Here is a 25,759-nt window from a genome sequence, read left to right as displayed (position 1 = left end):
GCACCACAACTACCGAGCCTGTGCTCTAGAGACCTCGAGCCACAACTACTGAGCCTGCGTGCCACAACTGCTGAAGCCCATGCACCTAGAGCCTGTGGTCCGCAACAAGAGAGAAGCCACTGCCATGAGAAGTCCACGGACCACAATGAAGGGTAGCCCCTGCTCGCCGCAACTAGAGAAAGCCCACGTGCAGTAACGAAGACCCAACACAGCCAAAAATAGATAAATAAATACATAAATAAATAATTTTAAAAAACTAAACTTGGAAGGATATTCCTTTAGGGACCGTTCCTGAGTGTGCTGTCTACATTCTTTGTTTATGAAATGGGTCCAGGTGATGTGATAAAGTTCTGTAGGGTTAGTACTTTTTGATCTTTAACACAGAGATATCATGACACAAAGACGAGTGGTCTTGAATAGAATGGAGTTGCATCCTGTGTGCATTGAACTTTTGCCAACTTAACCGTACAGAATTGGCAAACAAGAAGACAGTAATAGGTACCAATTTAAGTAATATAGATCATTCTGCTAGACATTTCCCCTCAATGAATATATGCTTCTTAGTGAATGTGGGATGGGAGCTGGGAGTCAGTCTTATCCTCCTGAATCTCCTAGTATGAGCATCTCAGTGCTGAGTGTATTCCAGTATTGACATATTCTGTTATACATTAGAAAATATATATGGCTAGTAAACTCACCCCAATGACTTCATCTGATCTACAGCCAAAGAAATAGCTCTATGTTCTTCTTTTTTTTTTTTTTAATACATTTATTTATTTATTTTTGGCTGTGTTGGGTCTTTGTTGCTGAGTACGGGGTTTTCTCTAGTTGCGGCGAGCAGGGGCTACTTTTCATTGAGGTGCTCAGGCTTCTCATTGCGGTGGCTTCTCTTTGCTGCAGAGCACGGCTCTAGGCATGTGGGCTTCAGTAGTCGTGGCACGCGGGCTCAGTAGTTGTGGCTCACGGGCTCTAGAGTACAGGCTCAGTAGTTGTGGCTCATGGGCTTAGTTGCTCCACAGCATGTGGGATCTTCCTGGACCAGGGCTCGAACCCATGTCCCCTGCATTGGCAGGGGGATTCTTAAGGACTGTGCCACCAGGGAAGTCCCTAGCTATCTGTTGTAATGCTAGAAGAAAGCCTCTATTGTACCTCCTGAGAAGCTGTGCCATATTTTTGTGTGTGTGGAGAATTGAAGAGATTCCCAAGAGACGCTCTAAGCTTCAACTTAAAAACTATCCCTGATTTAAGATGCCACTGAGCTATCTTTGATTCTGTTGGGATTGTGTCTTTCTTAAGAAGAAATGTTAACTGGCAGCATTTTCAAGAGCCTTATGGTTTTAGGTTTGCTCCTTTTAAAGAACATTTCCCCTCACTCCCTGCTGGAGATTATCTGGAATGCAAATATAGGCTTTCCACTGTGTGCATGTATTATGGGACTGGAGGGCAGAGATGTAGAAAGACTTCTTTAGGACCATTTCTTTGGGTAAGAAAGGCATTAGCCACTGTCTTTTAGGTTTGCTGGGACATTCACTAAGCTGTGCCCTTTGTGGTGGGGTTTATTAAAAAGTACAAATAAGGTAAGTGGAATAAGATACTATTCAAATAAAGAGTAGGTTATATAAATTCTGATTAGAAGAAAGAAATTTATAAGATAGAGATACTTAGTCTAAAATTTAGAGAGCCCATAGTATACCCGCTGTTATCCTGGGTCAACTGAGGAGGAGAGCTTTTAAAAGATTTCATTGGACTTGGATGGGCATAGGAGGTGGCAGGAGCAAGCCTGAGAGGACAGGGTAATTATAGCTGTAATTTATTGTGCATCTACCCGTTTGATAGGCATCCGACTCTGGATAAACCAGTGATAAACAAGACAGACAGCATCCATGCTCTCTTAGACTAACCTTCTAATAGGTATGTTTGGGAAGGAGGGATGGAAGGGCAGCAAACAAATAAATGAAGAAAGTAACGAAATGTGACGAGAACTATTAACAATACAGAAGATTAATATATCAGAGTGACTTGGTGGTGTTGAGGATGCTGCTTTAGATTGGGTGGTCAGGGAAGGCCTCTCTGAAGAAATAACATTTGAACTGAGACCTGAATGATGTAAAGATCCATGATTTAAAGATGCAGAACTTTCCAGAGAGGGGGAAGAGCAAATGCAAAGGCCCTAACATGGAAATGGTAACAAAGTGCCACTTTGTCACTAGTTGGGCCAGTGCCCAAGACCTTCCAGTGTAGAACACTGATAAAGGCAGGCTGGTGTGGAAGGAGTCTAAGTGGGACTGCCTCCCACTTTCTACTAAATAGTCCCCTCAAATGAACAGCATGCTTAAAGATTCTGACTGGGGGACAGTGGGAGGGAGTGGGGAAGAATGAAAGTGTTGCAGGCAAGACCTGGTGCTCTGGACATCACTTTGGCTCATGAATGCTATTGCCTAAAGTTGGAAAGAAGGCAGGACAGAAAGAAGGAAATGGTTACCCTTCCTTGAGGAATCAGACTTTTACCAACTTAGAGTACGTGTTGTGTAGTGACCTTGCCCTTAATTAGTAAGACTCAGTATGCTTGAATTTGGCCAGTTGGCTTAGGACTTGCTCCTTTGAGGGACGTGGGGGTGTAGGGAGAGAGAGAAAGAGTGGCAGGCCTAGTCCCCACCGCTTGCAGATGCTTTCTTATCTAGTTATTTTAGGTACAAGGAAGCCAGACACATAAAGGATAAGTAACTTGCCCAACAAGCAGGTGGCAGAAATAGCATTTTAAAGCAGGTCTGGTTTGATTCAGAAGTAGATCAGACTGCTCTTTTTACAGATCAGGGTAAATCAATGAATTTTTCATTCTTATGCCCTAAAATATTGTACTCACCTTCCAGAGTAAAAACCTCACTCTGTTGGATCAGACCCAGTTAGATAATTTCATTGAGTTTAGATATTTAACTTTATTCCTGGCATCATAATAATTTTGAATATATGTATTTCATTTAGGCAAAATTCCTGTAAGGAATTGACAATTTTACTTTCTTTGTATGAGAGGTAGCGGGTATCCGATTGTTCAGCCTGTTTCCATGGAGAGAATTGACAGCAATCATAAATGGTATGATCATCCTATCTGCACTGGATGGCTAAAAGCCAAACAAACCTTTTTGCATTCATTCTCATTGTCTCTCTCTCTCTCTCTTTCTTTTTCCCTCTCACCTACTCTTCCTCTCTCCCTCTTCTTCCCAGTGCCTTGATGAGTGTCTACTTTTTGTTCTTCCCTTATGTCAAAGGTTAACATGTGAAGTCTGTTCTAGGTATAATTACACAGTTTTCTTTTTCAGGAGACAGTTTTGCAACTGATGATAAAAATATTCCGTCTCCAGGGTTAACTGTAGTAAATATATTTTAAAAAGAGATATATGTTCTGAGAATAGAGACTCTAAATGATATGTCCAGATTTATGACTGGTTATCTATTTTTTGGTTCCAAATCCTAATTCTCTGTTTGTCCTCAATTTTTAATATCAATTAAAAATATTTAGTGACTTCCCAAGTGTGAAAACACTGAATTGGCTGGTATTTGGGACTGGGACCTATTAAATAATGTAGTAGTGTCTCCTCCAAGATCAGCTTTGTGATCTTCTATGAAGAGGAATCCATTCTATTCCACATTTTAACTCATAAGAATAAAAATAATAGCTACCAAGTTTGAATGCTTACCCTGTGTCAGACATTGTGTGTACCAATATTTTAGAAAGATTACCTCATTTTATCCTCACAACAATCTCATTAGTTGGATATTTGTGTTCATATTCTTCAGTCAAGGAAATTGTAACTCAGAAAGGTTAAATGGTCACTCAAGGTTATATCCAAATTAAATGCTGGAGGCTGGATTTGAACCCCTGTCTGTCTAATTCCAAACTGTGGACCTCCAGTTTCCTAAAGAAGCCCAGTTGGAATCAGGGGGTTGAAGAGTGCCCATCTTTAGAGAGTTTGGCCTGGGTTGAAAGAATGTACTGTAACTCTGGTTATCATCTTGCAACGGGATAGAAGTTAGAGCTGATATCCTTAACGTGGAGCTGTGGCTTCAAAGAATACTAAAAGTCTCCTTTTAGTTAATATTGCTAAAAATTACCTTGGAAAAGGCAGTTTGGTAGTAAAGTTCTCAAGAGTTTCTAAATTTGGAGATGTAATCCCCTATATATGTAGAGGAACTGTGCTTAGGGCCCAGGAGAGCTTGGAAATGAGAGGAAGAAATAAAAGAGATTCAACTTAAGGGAAAGAAAAGAAAGCTATAACATCTGATGAAAAATAATCGAGAGCAGATTTCAGTAAGGAAGAGGAATGTAAAATAGACTCATGCCAAAGGGGAGCTGAAGACAATGATGTCTGGATTAGATCATTTGGGAGCTACCGAGAGGCTACAGCCATGGGCACTCTTATAAATTTATGATGATGGTAATGATGGTGTGCAGCAATAAGTAGGAAGTGCAAACTAAGGAAAAGAAGAAAAGTGTCTGAGTTTCATTACCCCATAAATCCAGGAGAAAAATACTCTCTCTTCATATGTCAAGGGTAAAATTGTGCCTCCAGTTCTCTATTTCATTTGGCATACCTTATTCCCATAAAGGAGCACCCTGGAGGGAGTTCCTATGAGGACCAAAAAAAATGAATATATCACAGAAATGTCGACTACTAGGAAAATCCATTTTACTTTCCTTCTTGCTGTGGTTTTACCATAGGCAGAAATTTCAGGGAAAGAAAGAAGGAAGAAAGGAGAGAAAGGGAGGTAGAGAAGAAAAAGGGAGGAAAAATAATTCCAGTTTCCAAATATTTGTGACATCCCATTGTAACTAAGTACTGATAAAAGGGACTCATGGATGGATATATTATTAAAGATACAAATAAATGGATTTCATGGGTTCATGTGCTTTCCTGGTAGAGTTGATAGGAATGCCTTTTTGGAAAAGAAATGAATTCTCCTTGTTTGATAGCCCTGTGGTTTGAGCCTCATGTGCTGTGTTACAGCTTTGGAAAGGGAAAGCCCATTCCACAGGGAGCCAATCTACTGAGATGCGACCCAGACATAAAGAAATGCTTCCCGTGTGCAGTGGATTCATCTTGTGCTCACTTAGAAGCCAGTGCAAGTGTAAGGTCTCCTCCATGCCTAAAGTATGCAAGTGATAGCTGTTCATGGGGGCTCCAACTGGCTTGGCAAGAAAAGCAGCTACCATGTTCTTCTCTACAAGATTTCACAGAGCAGTGTGTTTGTGCATTGAATGAAATAAGACTTAGATTAAAACCCAACATTTTTATGGAGTATCTGCTCTTTGTCCCTGTGTCTAGTAGTTTTGCATACGTTACCTTGTTTAATCTTTTTTTTTTTAGCCAATGTTTTTTTTTTAAATTAATTAATTTTTGACTGCGTGGGGTCTTTGTTGCTGCACATGGGCTTTCTTCAGTTGCGGCGAGCAGGGGCTACTCTTCGTTGCGGTGCGCGGGCTTCTCATTGTGGTGGCTTCTCTTGTTGTGGAGCACAAGCTCCAGGCACGTGGACTTCAGTAGTTGTGGCATGCGGGCTCAGTAGTTGTGGCTCATGGGCTCTAGAGCACAGGCTCAGTAGTTGAGGCGCACAGGCTTTGTTGCTCCGTGGCACGTGGGATCTTCCCGGACCAGGGATTGAACCTGTGTCCCCTGCATTGGCAGGCAGATTCTTAACCACTGTGCCACCAGGGAAGTCCCACCTTGTTTAATCTTTTAACAGTGACAAATGCATCTGTTAATGCATTAAAGTTATACAACTTTTATATTAAAACAGTGAAACAAACCCTGTTGGAAGATTTACAAGTTTATACTTCATCACCTATGTGGTAAAGATTCATTGCTGAAGATTTGCTAGTTCCTTAAAGAACAGATGGTTTGAATACCCAGATATCTGTAGGTGGACTTTTCTTTGCTTACTTCCCTTATTTAGCCTAGTTCACTTGTTTGCTCTCAAATATTTATTGTCAGGTTTGAATACACAGAGCAATATAACTTGCACCCTACAGATGATTTAAATGATTTTTCACTGTTAAGTTTGACTATAAGCAGAGCCTTAGGCTCTGGTGTTAAAACTTAAGTCCCCTCCCTTATGATATGAGTTTACTATATTTGGGTATAGGCCATTTAGATCCCTGGGAATGCCTTAGAGTTTTCATTTACTATATATGTATATTTATTTCTGAATCCTCATTCTCTTTCACACATATGCATGCTATGTGGTACATCTGTATTGGTGACAAGTTTAGTTTACAAATATATAATATATTGGTGTGAATTGGTGTAAACTTTTAATTTAGTTCCAGGTTCTTCTCTTATTTTATGTACTTTCTTAAGAATAATACAGGTATACCTGTTTTATTGCATTTCGCTTTATTGTGCTTCACAGATATTGAATTCTTTACAAATTGAAGGTTTGTGGCAACTCTGTGTCAAACAAGTCTATCAGCGCCATTTTCCCAACAGCATTTGCTCACTCTGTGTCTCTTATCACATTTTGGTAATTCTAGCAATATTTCAAAGTTTTTATGTTTGTTATGGTGATCTGTGATCACTAATCTTTGCTGTTACTATTACATTGTTTTGGCATTTTTTTAGCAAAAAAGTATTTTTAAATTAATGTATATATATTATGTTTTTTAAAGAAATACTGCTATTTATTGTATACTTAATATACTACAGCATGGTGTAAACATAACTTTTTGCACTAGGAAACCAAAAAATTTGTGTGACTCGCTTTGTTGCAATATTAGCTTTATTGCTGTGGTCTGGCACCTGACCCACAATATCTCGGAGGTATGCCTGTGTAGACTGTTGTGCTGTATTGATTTTTAATAATATAACTTAACTAAAAATGGCATGCAGAGACCCCATATTCCAGTTGAGGTTATGTCTGTCTACATTTTGGGGAGTCATCTGTATAGCAAAGCAGTAAAGCCATCACTGTTTATCACTTTCTTAAAAATTTTATGCAACAGGCTTATCATATGTTATAATGTTGTTCCTTCATATCCTTCTTATACTTTTATTTTAGATGCATTGCTAGTAGCTTAAAACTGCATTACTATATAGCAACCATTGCCTCAAAGTGTGTCTTTTATGTATTTGACACTAACAGATAGATACCTTTGTTTTCAATATGTTTACATATAAATTTATTAATTACTCAAGTAGTCCTTGACAATGTCAAGGACAATGTCAATGTCCCAGACATTGACCTGTGAATTAACTAACAGAACTGCAATTTAAAGCTGACGGAGAGCTCTTGAGCATTTCTAGGATGATCACATTTGTTTCTGGTATGTGTTTATGACACTTAAAGGAAACCAAAGTCCAGATATAAATTATGTCCAGACAAACTAATGTCAGCTTTGGAGGATATTTGTATAACCTAAATAGGTGCTGGGGTCCCATATGGTTCAGTCTTAAAACAGCATAGCAAATGAAATAATTGAAAAATAATTCTAAATTTTACCCATGTCTCTCCAGGAACTTCAAAAATTATTTTATTCATTGCACATGGCAACTCTTCTCAAAACCCCCTTCCATCCTTTTTTTTTCCAGTGATCTTTCACTTTGCACTCTCAGAAGCTAGGTCCTCTCTCTCTTTCACCCCTTTACTCTCAAATAGCTGTACTATTTCTATTAAGGCTGCAGTCTTTGACTTTCCCCCACCTCTTATTTTCATCCCAGTCTTCCAGTTCTGCTTTTGTTATCATTCACATAATTCATCATAAAAAATGAAATTTCTGGGACTTTCCTGGTGGTGCAGTGGTTAGGAGTCCGCCTGCCAATGCAGGGGACATGGGTTTGAGCCCTGGTCCAGGAAGATCCCACATGCCGCGTAGCAACTAAGCCCGTGCGCCACAACTGCTGAGCCTGTGCTCTAGAGCCCACGTGCCACAATTACTGAAGCCCGCGTGCCTAGAGCTCATGCTCTGCAACAAGAGAAGCTACCACAATGAGAAGCCCACACACTGCAACGAAGAGTAGACCCCGCTCACTGCAACTAGAGAAAGCCCGTGCGCAGCAACAAAGGCCCAAAGCAGCCAAAAATAAATAAATAAATTTATTAAACAAAAAAAAAAAGAGAAGAAACTTGTCTTAGAAAGTGGGTAAAGGAAAAGGCCGAGCAAAATAGAGTTCTTTTCTGGGGGGAATGTAAGGTTTGGAATACTAACATTTAACAAAATTTGTCTTTAGTACATTTAAAAACTTGATTAAATGAAATTCATTGTTAATACCATAATTGCAAAGAATTATGAATTCCTTTGAAAATAAACTTCATTTTCAGACCAAATTTAATAAATAGGAGAAGTAGAAGCCAAAAAGAATGAAATTCATTAATTTAGGGCAACTGTAGAGTAGAATACCAGAGAAAATCCAGCAGATCACAAAATTGTAATATAGTTAGTGAGCAAATATGCACCCTCAGGGGAAAATGATCAGGGGGTCACAGAGGACATTGAATAATAAGGCAGCTATGTAGCACTACTGAAGACCAAGCTGAATTCAGAAATAAAGAGAAATGACAAAACTTTCTTTTCTTCATATTCATCCAGAAAATGTAGATTTTGAAGGATTCAGGAAAATTTCAACTAAGTTTGGAAGACAGTCACAGATATGATTAATCACATTGGAAAATAAAAAGCTGAAGTGTGATTTTTATATGGGAGGATGGCAAGTACTAGCTCTCTGTCTTTACTTGCAGCATTAGGAAAGGAAGAATTGATTTATATAGCAGTGAGGCATATTTGCTTAGTCATTGGGAAAAAAAATCACATGGCATTAAATGGCAGAAAATGTTTTTTAAAATAGACAACGTGTTGAATCATGTTCTGGGGAAGTCTTAAGAAATAGGATTCATCTTTGTGCTGTTATAACTCTGGAATAGGAATAAAAATGCTCTGGTTTATGTATGTAGTGTTTTTCCTGCCCTGGAGTCAATGATTTTATGACATACCTAAAAACGAAAACAAAAACAAAAAACCTATTTCCTGAGATTGCACGAAATACCTTCATTCTATTTTGAGGATATATATGATTTATTTCTTGCTGCTGGAACTTATTACTTATGCTTCTACTAAGTGCATGAATATTTTGAATCAATCACCTACTCAATAGAGAGAAATTTCTCCTATTATGTTTGGCTAATTTAACATTTGGCCAAATCAGAATGGTTGAGTAAGATTCTACCATATGCTATAGCATATCTTTGTGTTATATTTAAGTAGCGTATCTAAGGATCCATATTTCCTTATAGAGAGTTAAGTTTCTCCAGTACAGTTATCTTAAATCACAACTCATCTTGGGACTTCCCATCAGTACAGTGGTTAAGACTCTGCCTTCCAATGCAGGAGGTGTGAGTTCGATTCCTGCTCAGGGAACTAAGATTCCTCATACCAGCGGGGTGCAGCCAAAAACTCAAAAAAAAAAAAAAATTAAATCACAACTGCTCTTTCCTATTTTGAAATAAGTTGGATACCTTTTAAATATATATCCAAGTGTTTTTGTGTTTTTTTTTTACCACTTCCTCTCCCTCTTGATAGCTAGGAAGATATACATACATATTTGCCTTAACTCCAGCGTGTTAGGATTGAGGTAGCCTATAAATTAACCTTATGTCCTGGAAGTATGCCACAGTGGTGTTTTCTAACCCAGAACCCTTGTACTGTAACCTTCCTTGGATGAGCAGAGAACGTTGTATCATTCTTTTTTGCTTATCATGGTGTGCTTGTGTCTTTACTTAACACAGAGAAAAGGAAGTTCGTGATTTCATTTCAGACAAATGTAGGATTTTTACTAAGCTTGCAAGAACTTATGCAAAGTCCATTTCGAGAAGTAGCCTGTGCTATCGATAGATAAGGTTTCTAGTTTTCCAGGTGTCACTATATTAGCCTTGTGAATATGAGTTTGGGGAGTGAATGCTCAAAAGGTTCAAAATCCAGCATGACAAGAAGTTGTAGACTGAAGGAACTTTCTTCTGGTTGCTTTAGAGAGCAAAGTATTTCCAAGACTTGCAAGGCTATTTAGGTTCGGAACATAGAAATGATAATTTTGACTCTAGGTGGCATTTGTGAGGAACTATTTATAGTGGTGGGAGTCTCTCTCTGGATTGTGTTCTTCTTTAGCATTCTTCTATAGGATAGATTTATACCTTAATACCTCCAACATAATGAGGAGGTTGTTTCATTTTCCTTCAGTGAGGCAAAAAATCTACCTTGTAAGACTTGCCACCCTCTGGGACCACCTGAATACCTCAGAGTCATGGCTTCATTTCAGACCCCAAGTCAGAGGGGATTCTTTCTGGTTCCGTCTTTCAGCTTAAAGTTTCCAATCTTAGCTTACTACTATATTGCCTGGGGAGATCTTTAATTCCATTCCTACAGGTATTTTAAACCATATTCCCTTCCTTCCTTTCTGGGGGCAGATCTGATGCTCAGCCTGACTTTGGAATGCCTGAGTACAGGGCACTCAAATGCAAATCTTTGGTGCCTCTAGGGCAGGGATCCCCAAACCCTGGGCCATGGAACCCATCTGTGGCCTGTTAGGAATTGGGCCACACAGCAGGAGGTGAGCGAGCAAAGCTTCATCTGTATTTACAGCCGCTCACCATCCCTTGCATTACCTCCTGAGCCCTGCCTCCCGTCAAATCAACTGTGGCATTAGATTCTCGTAGGAGCACGAACCCTACTGTGAACTGCGCATGCGAGGGATCTAGGTTGCGAGCTCCTTATGAGAATCTAATGCCTGATGATCTGAGGTGGAGCTGAGGCAGTGATGCTAGCGCTGGGGAGCGGCTGCAAATACAGATTATCATTAGCAGAGAGGTTTGACTGCAGAGACCACAATAAATCAGTTGTTTGCAGACTCACATCAAAACCCTATCAGTGAGTGGCAAGTGACAATTAAGCTGCATCTGGTGGCAGGCTTTAGAGCGGCAAGTGAGTTGATGTACTTCAATTGTACAGCTACATCTGGTGGCAGGCTTTAAGTCAGAATCTGACACTTATTTTAGCCCACGTGTCCCTCCCATTATTTTATTTACCACTTCCCATCTGCACCTCTTTCCCACACTGTGCCCTTGTCTCAGTCACAGTTTCGGTAAGCCCACAGCTAACCCTAGCCAAAATGAGTAAAAAACAAACGTCGCTGGAGAGCTTCTTTGAAAAGGGGGAAAGACCCAATGATGAGACAGCAGAAGACTGCCAACAAAAAGAAAGCTTCATTTAAAAGAATATACCGGGCTTCCCTGGTGGCGCAGTGGTTGAGAGTCCACCTGCCGATGCAGGGGACACGGGTTCGTGCCCCGGTCCGGGAAGATCCCACATGCCGCGGAGCGACTAGGCCCGTGAGCCATGGCCGCTGAACCTGCGCGTCCGGAGCCTGTGCTCCGCAACGGGAGAGGCCACAACAGTGAGAGGCCTGTGTACCGCAAAAATATATATATATATGTATATATATATATATACCAAGAGTCCTACTTAAATTACAAGTTCATTTGCAATAGGTGATTCACATTCTCCAAGCCCGCTTTGTATAATATGTGGCGACCGTCTATCCAACGAAGCCATGAAACCTTCAAAACTGCTTCGCCATACGGAGACCAAGCACTCTGCATTAAGAGACAAGCCTTTGGAGTTTTTCAAAAGAAACACATGAACACGAAGAACAGAAGCAATTATTGAAGGCCACCACTTCATCAAATGTGTCTGCACTGACAGCATCATTCTTAGTGGCTAACTGCATTGCTAAAGCTAAGAAGCCCTTTACTATTGGTGAAGAGTTGATCCTGCCTGCTGCGAAGGACATTTGTCGTGAACTTTAAGGAGAGCCTGCAGTTTAAAAGGTGGCACGTGTTCCTCTTTTGGCTAGCACCATAACGAGATGAATTGATGAAATAGCAGAGGATAATGAAGCACAATTGTTAGAGAGGATTAATGAGTCACCATGGTATGCAATCCAGGTTGACGAGTCTACCAATGTTGACAACAAGGCAACAATGCTTGTTTTTGTATGATATATTTTTCAGGAAATTGTGCATGAGGATATGTTATGTGCACTTTTGTTGCCCGCCAACATCACAGCTGCAGACCTATTGAAGTCTTTGAATGATTACATACCAGGAAAACTGAATTGGTCATTTTGTGTTGGTATATGCACGGTTGGAGCGGCTGCCATGACTGGATGGCTTTCTGGTTTCACTACTCGGGTCAGAGATGTCGCTTCTGAATGTGAGTCTACGTGCTGTGTCATCCATAGAGAAATGCTGGCTAGCTGAAAAATGTCACCTGAACTTAACAACATTTTGCAGGATGTGATTAAAGTTATCAACCACATTAAAGTACATGCCCTTAACTCACGTCTGTTCGTGCAGCTCTGTGAGGAGATGGACGCAGAGCACACACGTCTTCTCTTACACACAGAAGTGAGACGGCTTTCTCAAGGTAGATCACTGCCCAGAGTTTTTGAGTTACGAGAGCTGCTCCAGAGATTTCCTTTAGAAAAACAGGCACCACTGGCAGCACATTTCAGTGACACAGAATGGGTCGCAAAACTTACTTGTGTGACATATTCAACCTGCTCGACGAACTCAATCTGTGACTTCAGGGGAGAACAACAACTGTGTTCAAGTGGGCAGATAAAGTGGCTGCATTCAAAGCCAAACTGGAATTATGGGGGCAATGAGTGAACATTGGGGTTTTTGACATGTTTCAAACATTAATAGAGATATTGAAAGAGACTGAACCAGGGCCTTCTTTCTCCCAGCTGGTGCATGATCAGCTATCTCAGCTTTCAAAAGAGTTTGAGCATTACTTCCCAACCACAAAAGACCCCCGAACTGGGAAGGAATGGATCCGCGACCCATTTGTGAATAAGCCAGGTGAATCAACTTTGCCTGTGCTAGAAGAGGATCAACTGCTTGAGATTGCAAATGACGGTGGCCTTAAAAGTATGTCTGAGACAACTTCAAATCTCCATACGTTCTGGATTAAAGTCAAGGGGAACATCCTGAGATTGCCACGAAAACACTGAAAAGCCTGCTTCCATTTCCAACATCCTATCTATGTGAAGCAGGGTTTTCTGCAGTGACAGCGACCAAAACAAGATCATGGAGTAGACTGGACATGAGCAACACACGTCGGTGTCACTGTCTCCCATCACCCCCAGATGGGACCATCTAGTTGAAGGAGAACAAGCTCAGGGCTCCCACTGATTCTGCATTAGGGTGAGTTGTATAATTATTTCTTCATATATTACAACATAATAATAATAATAGAAATAAAGTGCACAGTAAATGTAATGCGCTTGAGTCATCCCTAAACCATCCAACCCCCGCTTCCGGCCCTGGTCCGTGGAAAAACTATCTTCCCTGAAACTGGTCCCTGGTGCTATAAAGGTTGGGGACCACTGCTCTAGGGTAATATTTTGCTTCATAGATCTGACCAGTCTGGAGATCAGAGTAGTGGGGAATCCTAAATTTTTAGTAACATCCCTGACAATTTAAAGAGGTGTTTCTATGGAAAACTATGTCTTCCCAGCTAGAATGGATAGCAAGCAGGGTTATAGGGATTCTTCTCTGCTCCTAAACTACCAGACTCCGTGGCAAATCTTTCAAATAGCTTAAGCTAATGATTTCTCCTTTAGATATTTTGCCCACATTAATTTGAGTTTTTATTTCAGTTTATGTGAACTTTCATTTTTTAAAAGGCTTAATTAAGTAACTTGGTTTTTTTTAACATCTTTATTGGAGTATAATTGCTTTACAATGGTGTGTTAGTTTCTGCTTTATAACAAAGTGAATCAGCTATATGCATATGTATATCTCCCATCCCCTCCCTCTTGCATCTCCCTCCCACCCTCCCTATCCCACCCCTCTAGGTGGTCACAGAGCACCGAGCTGATCTCCCTGTGCTATGCGGCTGCTTCCCACTAGCTATCTGTTTTACATTTGGTAGTGTATATATGTCAATGTTACTCTCTCACTTCGTCCTAGCTTACCCTTCCCCCTCCCTGTGTCCTCAAGTCCATTCTCTACATTTGTGCCTTTATTTCTGTCCTGCCCCTAGGTTCATCAGAACCATTTTTTTTAGATTCCATATATATGTGTTAGCATACGGTATTTGTTTTTCTCTTTCTGACTTCACTCTGTATGACAGACTCTAGGTCTATCCACCTCACTACAAATAACTCAATTTCGTTTCTTTTTATGGCTGAGTAATATTCCATTGTATATATGTGCCACATCTTCTTTATCCATTCATCTGTCGGCAGACACTTAGGTTGTTTCCAGGTCCTGGCTATTGTAAATAGTGCTGCAATGAACATTGTGGTACATGAGTCTTTTTGAATTATGGTTTTCTCAGGGTATATGCCCAGTAGTGGGATTGCTGGGTCGTATGGTAGTTCTATTTTTAGTTTTTTAAGGAACCTCCATACTGTTCTCCATAGTGGCTGTATCAATTTACATTCCCACCAACAGTGCAAGAGGGTTCCCTTTTCTCCACACCCTCTCCAGCATTTATCGTTTGTATATTTTTTGATGATGGCCATTCTGACTGGTGTGAGGTGATACCTCATTGTGGTTTTGATTTGCATTTCTCTAATGATTAGTGATGTTGAGCATCCTTTCATGTGTTTGTTGGCAATCTGTATATCTTCTTTGGAGAAATGTCTATTTAGGTCTTCTGCCCATTTTTGGATTGGGTTGTTTGGTTTTTTGATATTGAGCTGCTTGTAAATTTTGGAGTTTAATCCAAAGGCTTAAGTAACGTCCTTACTTGCTATTTGAATATCAGAAATTTCATATATACTTTGAAAAGAAGCCTATATGTGTCCTTGGCTGCCTAGTTGATAAAATGTCTTGGTTAGGGAAAGTGTTGCCAATGTGTGAATGAATGATCCTGATTTGCGTGTCATTTGGACTAAGCTTGAAAAGAAGTCACACTCTGAATTATTTTTTTTCTGGTGGGAGATCAATACTGTCTAGACATGGTCTCATTACGACTTTGCATTGACTAAGGCAGACTTGGTCAACAGTGGGGTTGAGATTCCTGTAATCCGGGCTACTGGTCGGACATTTGTGTTACCCATTATTACAGAGAACTCCAGATTCACTGGTGTCAACACTGTATTTCAGCATCATTCCACTCAACTGTAGGGTTATCTTGAAGACAGTATATGCCAACTCATGACATTTTTAAAGATTCTGGATCCTGAAAGTCCTGGGAGCTGCTCTGTAGTATTTCCTAGCAGCTTTGTGATGGTTGCATAGGGCATGGAAGAGGCCTTGGAGCCTTTCAATTCCTTACAGTCTCTAAAACACAAAAAGAGAGGGAATAATTCAACTAATATCTAAAGGCCTCAGCCCATGCCTGAAAGCCAGATGTCTACCCTGTCATATGGTGTCCCCATTAATATCTGCAGATATTTTCTTCATGTATAGAAATATCACCAGTTTTTTTTTTTTTTACATTCAGTAGTCTTCTCATTTATAAGAAATTTTCATCTATTTGAATTTGTTTTTAAATTGAGAAAGTTTATGATTCTTCACCTGGATCAGAAATTTAAAATCTTGTCTTCTCCCTGTTAGATATTCAGACTCCTGGCTATGCTGCTCTGCATGGAATCTTAAATCTTTCATCTGTGGTTATTTGTTGGCATTTTGTGAGATAGTGAAGCAATGTCTGAGCCACTAACGGCCAGAGGTGGCCCAGCCTGACCAGATTTCCAATAGTGGAATAAATGTCTGTTATTTATCCAGCCTCTTTACTTTTCAACTGTGGGAAAGATGAGGATAGACATTGAGAAATAATGCTGATTATACAAAGGATTGCTCATGATAAAAGATCTCTTTCTGGGAATTTAAGTGTTCCAGTAAATTAGCATTATTGATCATTCTTTTTCCACATAGTCTACATCTTAGAATCCTAAAACTATTATTCTCCCTTGTCTGGTGTAATTACCAGAACAAGGAATAATCTAATTAAAAGACAACAAGGATGTGTTCTAATTGTTCTAATAAATTATGTTAATACACAATGCATGCACTTACTTTTCAACAGGAATTTATTTAATAGATTGACAGCTTGTCCTTTACTGCCACAATCTTAACTTTCATTTATTCTAAACAAGACAACTTAAAAAAAAAGGAGAGGGACTTCCCTGGTGGCGCAGTGGTTGAGAGTCCGCCTGCCAATGCAGGGGACGCGGGTTTGTGCCCCGGTCCGCGAAGATCCCACATGCTGCGGAGTGGCTGGGCCGGTGAGCCATGGCCACTGGGCCTGCGCGTCCAGAGCCTGTGCTCCGCAACGGGAGAGGCCACAACAGTGAGAGGCCCGCGTATCGCAAAAAAAAAGAAAAAAAAAAAGGAGAGTTAAGCATCCAAAAATCTGTTGGGTCATTAAGAAAATCTAAGGTTCCATGTGGTATGTATGGATGAAGAAATGGGTTTCGAGTTCTCTAGATAAAATAGTGACCCAAGACATAGGAGGGTAAAGTAAAGATCAGTAGAGTCTAAAGTCAAAATCAGTAACACACTGTTGCAGTGAAGGTAGTGGACTTTTCATTTGTTGTTTTATTGTCAAGGATAGTGCTGCATGATAAGGCAGTCCTAACTTATGGAATTGTGTTTTCATAGTTTTAGGCATTTTACACAAATCTATTAGTATATTGCATGTATGAGATGACGCCCTCAGTAAAGTTATGTCATAATATGGGCAGAAATGCAGGCGGTCACTTCTGATAGGCCATATGTTTTCTACAAAAACACGCCAGTATCCCTGATTATTTTTCATAATTGGGATATAGTTTGTTGCATAACTGTATGAGAAAGTCTTCAAGGCAGTGTAGAAAAAGATGTCAGGAATGATATGGCAGAAATAAAAATCTGTATAGAGCTTGGAGAGAAGCATATAGGTCAATTCTAAATCAGTATGGCCAATCTACATAGTTCAGAAAAGCAGATTCCCAGGTCGGTTTGTGTTGTTCTCCCTTGACATAACAACCTTTGAAATTTAACTGACAAGCCTACAGGTAGGAAGGAATCTCAGTACTTATCCAGATTGGAAAGTATTTCCAGAAAGGATACTTTCTCACAAGTTAGGAACTTTGTGGGAATAATTTTTCGCCTCTGATTAAACCATTAAATGGTTTAATCCATTTAAATTGTCAAGTTCATCAAAAAGTATGGAGCTGGAACATATGCAGATTCTAGTTTATACTCATAAAGTTAACGTATTGTAGAATAGGAGCCATAGAGACAAAACAGAAAACAACAGATACACCATAAAAGAAATGGGAATTAAAAGGAAATTATCTTTAATGGCAAGGGAATGCAAACAGTTTTCTTCCCATTTTGAAGTACATTGGCCTAAACGCCATGATTTTTGGCTCCTTACTCCCTGTCTTTTAATAGTCTAGTTCACATCTTCATTTTCAATGGGAAACTTGTATATGTTCTTTTTCTGTTTTAAAAAAGTTTGACATTTCTTTCAAGGCCATCAGGCTGTGAGGATTTCTTTCCTCAAGGAAGACTGAGAGCTTGTGAGCTCCTAATAACTCAGGTATAGAACCCGTACCACCAGGTCTAAATTAGATCAAGTACCCAAGTGGGTCTCGCCTTCCTTATCTCCAAGGCAAGGACAATGTCTGCCTTTGAAAGGAAGCATGAATGTGGCACTCAATTCTTTTCTTTTTAACTTTGAAAGAAAATTTTATTCTGAAAAAGTATTCAGTATTTTATTCTGAATAATATAAAATTTGCCATTTTAACCACTTTTAGGTATATAATTCAGTAGTGGTAAATATGACATTTCTTTTTAATAATTGGACTGAAAAGGGAATAAGGCTGTCCTAAGCACTTAGGTTACCATGTAAGATGTTTTATTCTGCTTTTTATTTGTTTCTACCCTTTCTGAAATTATTTTTCACCAAAAGTATGATACCTACTTACGTGAAACCGGAAAAGAATTCCATCTCAATTCTAGAACAGACTCTAGATGCTCATAGCAGGTGGGGAGGGGTATGTGGCTGGGCAAAGTGTCAGCATAATAAATGAGGTTGGGGCAGTGGAACAGTGCCTGTCTCTGAAGGTCCCCTGGGTATTTCTGGAGCTCAGAATGTGACCACTCTGTGCATAAATATGATATTTTTTTTCTGATCTACTGGTGTTGGAAATTTTTCATTTAGTAAATGATGCAAAATATACGTTAAGTGATGGTAAGGTTTTGACAAAAACTGACCAAAATTGGGAAATTCAAAGCTACAGAAAAGCTGAAACACTGACTTAATGTGCTGCCATCTAGCCATGATCTCATTCCATGCTGCTTCATTCACTGATCACAGAGACACTGAAATCATCCCCCAGGCAGGATGGAGCATGTTTACAGTGGAGGGTACTAGGCAGAGGCTTGGCTGAGTCTTCTGTTTTTACTGGCCATTAACACTTCCTACTTGCATGTAAACTAAATTTTGATAATTATTAAAATAAAGATAATGTTAATAATACATTAAAAAGCTACTTTTTAAAAGGGTAGAATAGTAGAAGCCTCTGCTTTGAATATTACGTTTACCAGTTTCATCTAGTTGTCAGCTCCCCCATGGTACATAGAATGAAGTCTAAACTCCTTAGTAGGGGATGAGGACCCCAGTGTCCCTCCCTTACCTTTCTTTCCACTTCATCTCCCTTTGCTCCTTCACATGTCTTGTACTTCATCCAGGCATTAGTTTGTATCATTTCCCAAATGTGCCATGTTTACTTCTCTCAGGGCTTTTGCATGTGTTTCTCCCTCTTGGAAACTCCTTTTACTACCCAGCCTTCAGAATCCAGCTCACACATCTCCTGTGAGAAGCTTCTGCTGATCCTCCCAAGCATTGCTGCTCACTGTTTCTGTGTCAGCACCATGACCAGTACATACCTGCAGTTTTGCACTTAATCACATATAATTGTAATGATTTTTTACATGTCTTTTCCTCCTGCCAGGATCAGAGTTTGTTGTAGCCAGGGACATTTCAACTCAATAGGATCCAGCTTATTGTATATATACATTTTTAGCTATCCCTACATGTTTTATTTTTGAGCTTCTGCTGAGATTCAGGACCTTAAGGCTTTCAAGTAATGAATGAAAATAGCAGTCAACCCAGAATCCTATGACCAGTGAAAATACCCTTAAGGAATGAAGGGGAAGTCCAGGTACTCTCAGATGAAGGAAAACTAACAGATTTTGTCACCAGCAGACCTACTCTAAAAGAATGGCTAACAGAAGGAAACGATAAAAAATAAATTAAAATAAAGAAGCCCTGGAACACCAGAAAAAAAACACAGCAAGCAAAAATATTGGTAAATATAGTAGGCTTACTTTTTCCTCTTGAGATTTCTAAATTATGTTTGAAGACTAAAGCAAAAATTACAACACTCTTTGATATGGATGGAAGTGTTGGAAATATTTAAGATAACTATATTATAAATGGACATTGGTAACAGGACATAAAGGGAGGTAAGGTTTCTATACTTTGCTCAAACTGTAAGACAATACCAGTAGGTTGTGATAAGTTATGAATATATAACACAGTACCTAGAGCAGCCACTAAAGAAGTTTTACAAGGAGATGCACACAAAAAACTTTAGATAAATCGAAGTAGAATTCCAAAAAATGTTCAAAGAGCCTACAAGAAGGCAGAAAAAAGAAAACAAAAATACAAACCAGGGAGAATAAACAGAAAATAAACAAAAATAAAGTGGTAGTTTAAGTCCTAAAATACCAATAATTACATTAAAGCTAAATGGTCTAAATATACCATGTAAAGAGTGAAAGAATTGTTTAAAAAACATGACCTAACTAGACACTCACTAAGAAAACTAAGAAACTCACTTTGAATATAATAGTAGAGGCAGACTGAAGGTAAAATGATGGAAAGAGATGTACCATACAAGCATTAATTAAAAGAAGGCAGAAGTAGCTGGTTCTTTGAAAAAGTTAAAAAAAATTGACAAACATCTAGGAAGACTGATAAAGAAAAAAAGACTAAAGACACAAATTAACAATATCAGGAATGAAACAGGGGATAGTACTATAGATCCTGCAAATATCAAAAGGATAATAAAGGAATGCTGTGAAAAACTTTATACACATAAATGTGACAACTTAGAAAAAAAGATCCACTTTCCTTGAAAAAGAAACTGCCACAATTCACCAAATTTGAAAGAGATCATTTAAATAGCCCTATTATAACTATTGAGGAAATTGAACTCATAATTTTAAAATTCCCCAAAACGATATTTCCAGGCCCAGATGATTTTACTGGAGAATTCTACCCAATATTTAATGAGGAATAAGCACCAGTTTTATACAGACTCTTCCAGGAAATAGAAGAGAACACTTCTACTGCCCAATTCATTTTTATGAAACTAGTATTACCCAGATACCAAAGCCAGACACAAACAATACAAAAAAGAAAACTATGGTATACGAATAACTTCATCAATATAGACACAAAAATCCTTAACAAAATATTAGCAAGTAGAATTCAGGGGGAAAAAAAAGAGATATACATGTAACCAAATGGGGTCTATTCCAGGAATGCAAGACTGGATCAAAATTAAAAAGTCAATCAATGTAATGCACCATAATAACAGACTAAAGAGGGAAAAAAAATCACATGATTTTATCAATTGATGCAGAAAAAGTATTTGACAAAATTCAACACTGATTTATGATAAAAACTGTCAGAAAAATAAGAATAAGGGGAACTTCGTCAACTTGATGAAGAGCCTCTTTTTTATTACCCTCATCTGACATTTATACAAAATGATGAAAAACAATGCTTACCCCCTAAGTGTGGGAAGTAAGGTAAGGATGTCTATTCTTGCTACTCCTATTCAACATAGTGCAGGAAGCTCTAGTCAATGCAATAAGGCAATAAAAAGAAATAAAAGGCATACAGATAGAAAGGAAGAAAGAAAACTGTCACAATTGCTAATGACATGATTTTCTACTTAGAAAATCCTTAAGTGATCTAAAAAAAAAAAACACAACCTCTTAAAAGTGAGTTCCACAAGGTTGTAGGATACAAGACAATTTTAAAAAATCAATTGTATTTCTGCATACTAGCAATGAACATGTAGACACTGTAATTAAAAATGCAATTTACAGTAGCTCAAAATTATGAAATACTTAGGTATAAATCTAATAAATCATTCACAGAACTTGTATGCTCACTGTGACATAATGCCGATGACTGAAATCAAAGAAAATCTAAACAAATGGAGAGACATACCATGTTCGTGATTTGGAAGTCTCAGCATAGTAAAGATACCAATTTTCCCCAAACTGATATACACATTTAATGCAGCTCTTACCAAAATCCCAGTATGATTTTTTATATGGACAAGATTATTCTAAAATTTATATGAAGACAAAGGAACTAGAATAGCTAAAATAATGTTGAAAAGAAGAATAAAGTGGGAGGAATCAGTCTACCCGATTTTAAGGCTTATTTTACAGTTACTATGTGGCTGTTCTTGAAGTGATAGACATGTATATCAGTGGATCAGAATAGAGAAGCCAAAAAACAGACTCAATGAATATTCCCAACTGATTTTTGACAAATGTACAAATCCCTCAATGGGGGAAAAAAAAAGAGAGCCTTTTCAAAAATGATCCTGGAGTAATCAGCAAAAAATGAACCTAAAATTAAGTCTTATACCTTATGTAAAAGTTACCTCAAAATGTATAATGGACTTAAATGTAAAACACGAAACTATAAAACTCTTAGAAGAAAACATAAGAGAAAATCTTTGGGATCCAGGGCTAGGCAAAAAGTTCTTAGACTTGACATTGAAACACAATTCATAAAAGGAAGAAAAATCATATATTAGACATCATCAGAATTAAAACTTTTGCTCTTTAAAAGACCCTGATAAGAGAATGAAAAGACAGATACAGACTGGGAGAAAATATTTACAAACCATAAATCTGACAAAGGACTAGTATCTAGAATATATATAGACCTCTCAAATAATGGTTAAAAACCCCCCAAGCAATCCAATTAGAAAACAGACAAAAGTCATGAAGAGATCTTTCACCGAAGAGGTTTTATAGATGGCAAGTAAGTGCATCAAAATATGTTCAATATTATTAGCTGCCAGGGAAATGTAAATTAAAACCACAGAGATATGTCACCATATACCTATTGGACTGGCTTAAAAAAAAAATAGTGATAACACCAAATGCTAATGAGGATGCAGAGAAACTGGATTACTCATATATTGCCGGTGGGAATGTGAAATGGTACCCGTACCCTGGAAGATAGTTTGGCAGCTTCTTATAAAACTAAACATTCACTTACTGTACTCCTGGGCATTTATCCTGAGGGAATGAAAATTTATGTTCTCATAAAACCTGTGCACGAATGTTCATAGTAGATTTATTTGTAGTAGCCAAAAACTGGAAGCAACACAGGTGACCTGTACTGGGTGAATGGTTAAAGAAACAGTAGTATATCCAAACCACAGAGCACTACTCAGCAATGAGCTGTTGATAACGTGGAACTAACTACTTGACTGAACCTTCAGAGATTTAGGCTATGGGAGAAAAAAGGCAGTTCCCAAAGATTACATACTGTATGATTCCATTTATATAGCATTCTTTTTTTTTCTTCTTTTTTTTTTTTGCGGTACGCGGGCCTGTCAATGCCGTGGACTCTCCCACCGCGGAGCACAGGCTCCGGACCCGCAGGCCCAGTGGCCATGGCCCACGGGCCCAGCCGCTCCGCGGCATGTGAGAACCCCCCAGACCGCGTCCCCTGCATCGGCAGGCGGACTCCCAACCACTGCACCACCAGGGAAGCCCTTCTTCCTTTTTTTAAAAATTTATTTTTGTCTGTGTTGGGTCTTCACTGATGCACGTGGAGTTTCTCTAGTTGTGGCAAGCGGGGGCTGCTCTATGTTGCGGTGTGCGGGCTTCTCATTGTGGTGGCTTCTCTTGTTGCGGAGCATGGGCTCTAGGGCACACGGGTTTCAGTAATTGTGGCATGTGGGCTCAGTAGTTGTGGCTCACGGGCTTCATTGATCCGTAGCATGTGGGATCTTCCCGGACCGGTCCTCAAACCCGTGTCCGCTGCATTGGCAGGCAGATTCTTAACCACTGCACCACCAGGAAAGCCCTATATAGCGTTCTTAAAGTGACATAATTATATAAATGAAGAACAGATTTGTGGTTGTCAAGGGTTAAGGTAGTGTGAGGTGGGAGGGTGATGGGTGTGGCTATAGAAGGGCGGTAGGCGGATCTCTATGGTGATGAAAATATTCTGTATCTTGAGTGTATCAAAGTCAGTATTCTGCTTGTGCTATTGTACTGTAGACTTGTAAGATGTTACCATTGGGAGAAATTGGGTAAAGGGTACATGGAATCTCTGTATTTTTTTCTAACAACATTATCTCAAAATAAGAAGTTTAATTAAAAAGGGGGAACACGTGAACAAAAAGAATTGGGAAGATAACAGTGTAATTGTAGAAGCTGCCTTAAAGGGCCAGAGGCTGATTTAGAAGGAAAAAAATGTGAAATCTAAGGAATTAGTGGCATTATAAATCTATGAAAGTGAGAGTAAAGGAATACGAAAAGAATGTTGAAAAACAGTAAATAATATTAGATCACCAGAGTCCTTGCCTAACCTACATAGCCTGGGAGCTGTCCCTCTCACCCTTCCTCCACTCCCCAGAATGAAGGCTGGAGGGGAGTGAAGCACAGGATCTGTGACTGGGGTCACTGGGCATAGCTGAGGACAGAGCTATGGTGATGAAAACAGGAGGATTAAGTGAAAGTCTGCATAATGGGGCTTCCACTCTTTCCCACACTTAAATCCCAGAACAATGGCAGCTAGGCACGAGATTGAAAGACACTTTTCTGGGGACTTTGACCAGCGCAAGAAAAGAGACCTAGAAATATGAGCCAGGAAGCCAGTCACTCTAGGCCTGTGTTGTCCACTATGGTAGGTAGCCACTAGCAACCTGCGGCTACTGAACATTGAAACATAGCTTGTCTGACTTGAGATGGGCTGTATATGTAAAACCTATTAAGATTTTTGAATATTGTACTTCATATAAAACATGTAAAATATCTTAATTTTTATTACTTACATGTTGAAATAATATTTGTATATACTAGGTTAAATAAAATATGTTATTAAAATAATGTTTTAGAAGATTAAGAGACTGAATTTCTCCCAGGTTGAAAGCAGAAAAGTAACTTTTATGGAGCTTTGGTGGTTTTATAAGTAAAACGAAAGCAACAGGGTATCAACATGAAGGGAACAATCAGCCCGGAAACAGAACAAAGAAAAGCTTAGCCATATATGTGTATACATATCTATGATACATGTAATGTGTCACTCTCTAGCTAGTTCCTATTGAAGTCAAGGGGTTTTTCGTTTTGTTTTGTTTTCTTTTTTAAGTATAATTGGCTGGCTGCCAGAAATAGGCAGACCATCTGGATGTCCATGTGGATTGTTCTCTTCTGAATTTATCTTGAACTCTGGGTGAGATTAACACAGATTTTGGGAAACAGCAGAGGCCCTTCATGTATCAGTATGTGTCCAATATGCAATATGTCTGATTCGTTGAGTGAGTCATTCTGTCTGGATTGGAATCCCAGATCTGCAGTTTAGTAACTGTGATTTAGGTCTGGTAACTGTCTTTGCCTCAGTTTCCACATCTGTAAAACAGGAATAAAAATAATAGTATTCTTTAAGTCATTGTGACTGCATGATTTACTGTGTGAAAAAGGCTTAGTCCCTGACACATAGTAAACATTGTGTTAATGTTAGCTATCATTATTATTACTGTGGGCTAGTAGCTCTAGTATTGTCTCTAATCCTTAGGACAGCCTGTAAAGTAAATAGTGTTATCTGAGAATCCAAGGCTTAGAGAGAAGCTGCTCTCCTGGGCTACAAGTCACTTCAAAATCTGAGCTTTTTCCATTATCCTATCTTGCCTCATAAATTTTAGTACCTCATTGCTGATAGAAGCCTTTTATATCATCTTAGACAGTTACTGAACTTGTCTGCAGAATGGATCGTTAAAGGCTGGGCTCTGGGGTTGGAGAGGCTTGTGTTCGAATCCTGATCCCACCACTCAAAGCAGCTGGGTGGTCTTGGACAAGCTACTCAACTCCATGAAAGTTTCTCAGGTTCTAGTAAGGATTACATTAGATAATGTATGGGAAGCTCTTGGCACACTATGTGCTGTGTGATTATTAATTTCTCATGATTATGATTTTTATTATAAATATGATCTAAGTCTCAGAGCTAGTTAGTCGTGGACGTATAACTGAAACTCTGGTAGGTCTTTTATTCAGTGCTCTCTCTTCTCTACTTTGCTATCTAATTGGTTAGTTTTCATTCATCCTTTTAGAATCTACATTTATAAAGTCAGAGCTGTTAGTGAAGATTTTATAAGAACACTTTCCAAGAGTTTTTTTGAACTGCCAAGTCCAGAGATTTAGGATGTAGCTTGGTGCTGAAGTAATTGGCTGTCTTAGTCTTGCATTATAAGAAGTTCCCTTTCAGAGTATAAGGTTGAGAACCATGAAAGGAACTCTCACGTTTTGGTAATTGCTTTAAGGAATAGCTTACCTTTTAAAAACATACATTATTCAGCTACAACTCCTTCTTTCCCTCACCTTGCCGTTTTGAGAATCTCCTCATCATACATCTTCACAAGCTTGTTTTCTGAGTTTCCCCTTTTA

General features: G+C 39.0%; 1 protein-coding gene across 23 annotated transcripts in view; it reads left to right on the top strand.

The window, feature by feature from the left end:
- FHIT (fragile histidine triad diadenosine triphosphatase) overlaps positions 1–25,759 on the top strand; it is a 1,435,777-nt gene that overhangs the window by 384,688 nt on the left and 1,025,330 nt on the right. Inside the window, exon 1 of one of the 23 annotated variants that reach the window (XM_079935610.1) lies at positions 12,954–13,245. The exons of the other annotated variants lie outside the window; for them this stretch is intronic. The gene's annotated coding sequence lies outside the window, so the exon portion shown is untranslated. Of the gene's footprint in view, positions 1–12,953; positions 13,246–25,759 lie in introns of those variants that run through there. 23 annotated transcript variants of the gene reach the window in all.

This window comes from Stenella coeruleoalba (assembly GCF_951394435.1).
Source record: "Stenella coeruleoalba genome assembly, chromosome: 10".
NCBI lineage: Eukaryota > Metazoa > Chordata > Mammalia > Artiodactyla > Delphinidae > Stenella > Stenella coeruleoalba.
The sequence above is the reverse complement of the archived record's forward strand: the minus strand, read 5'-3'. Positions and strand labels throughout refer to the sequence as shown.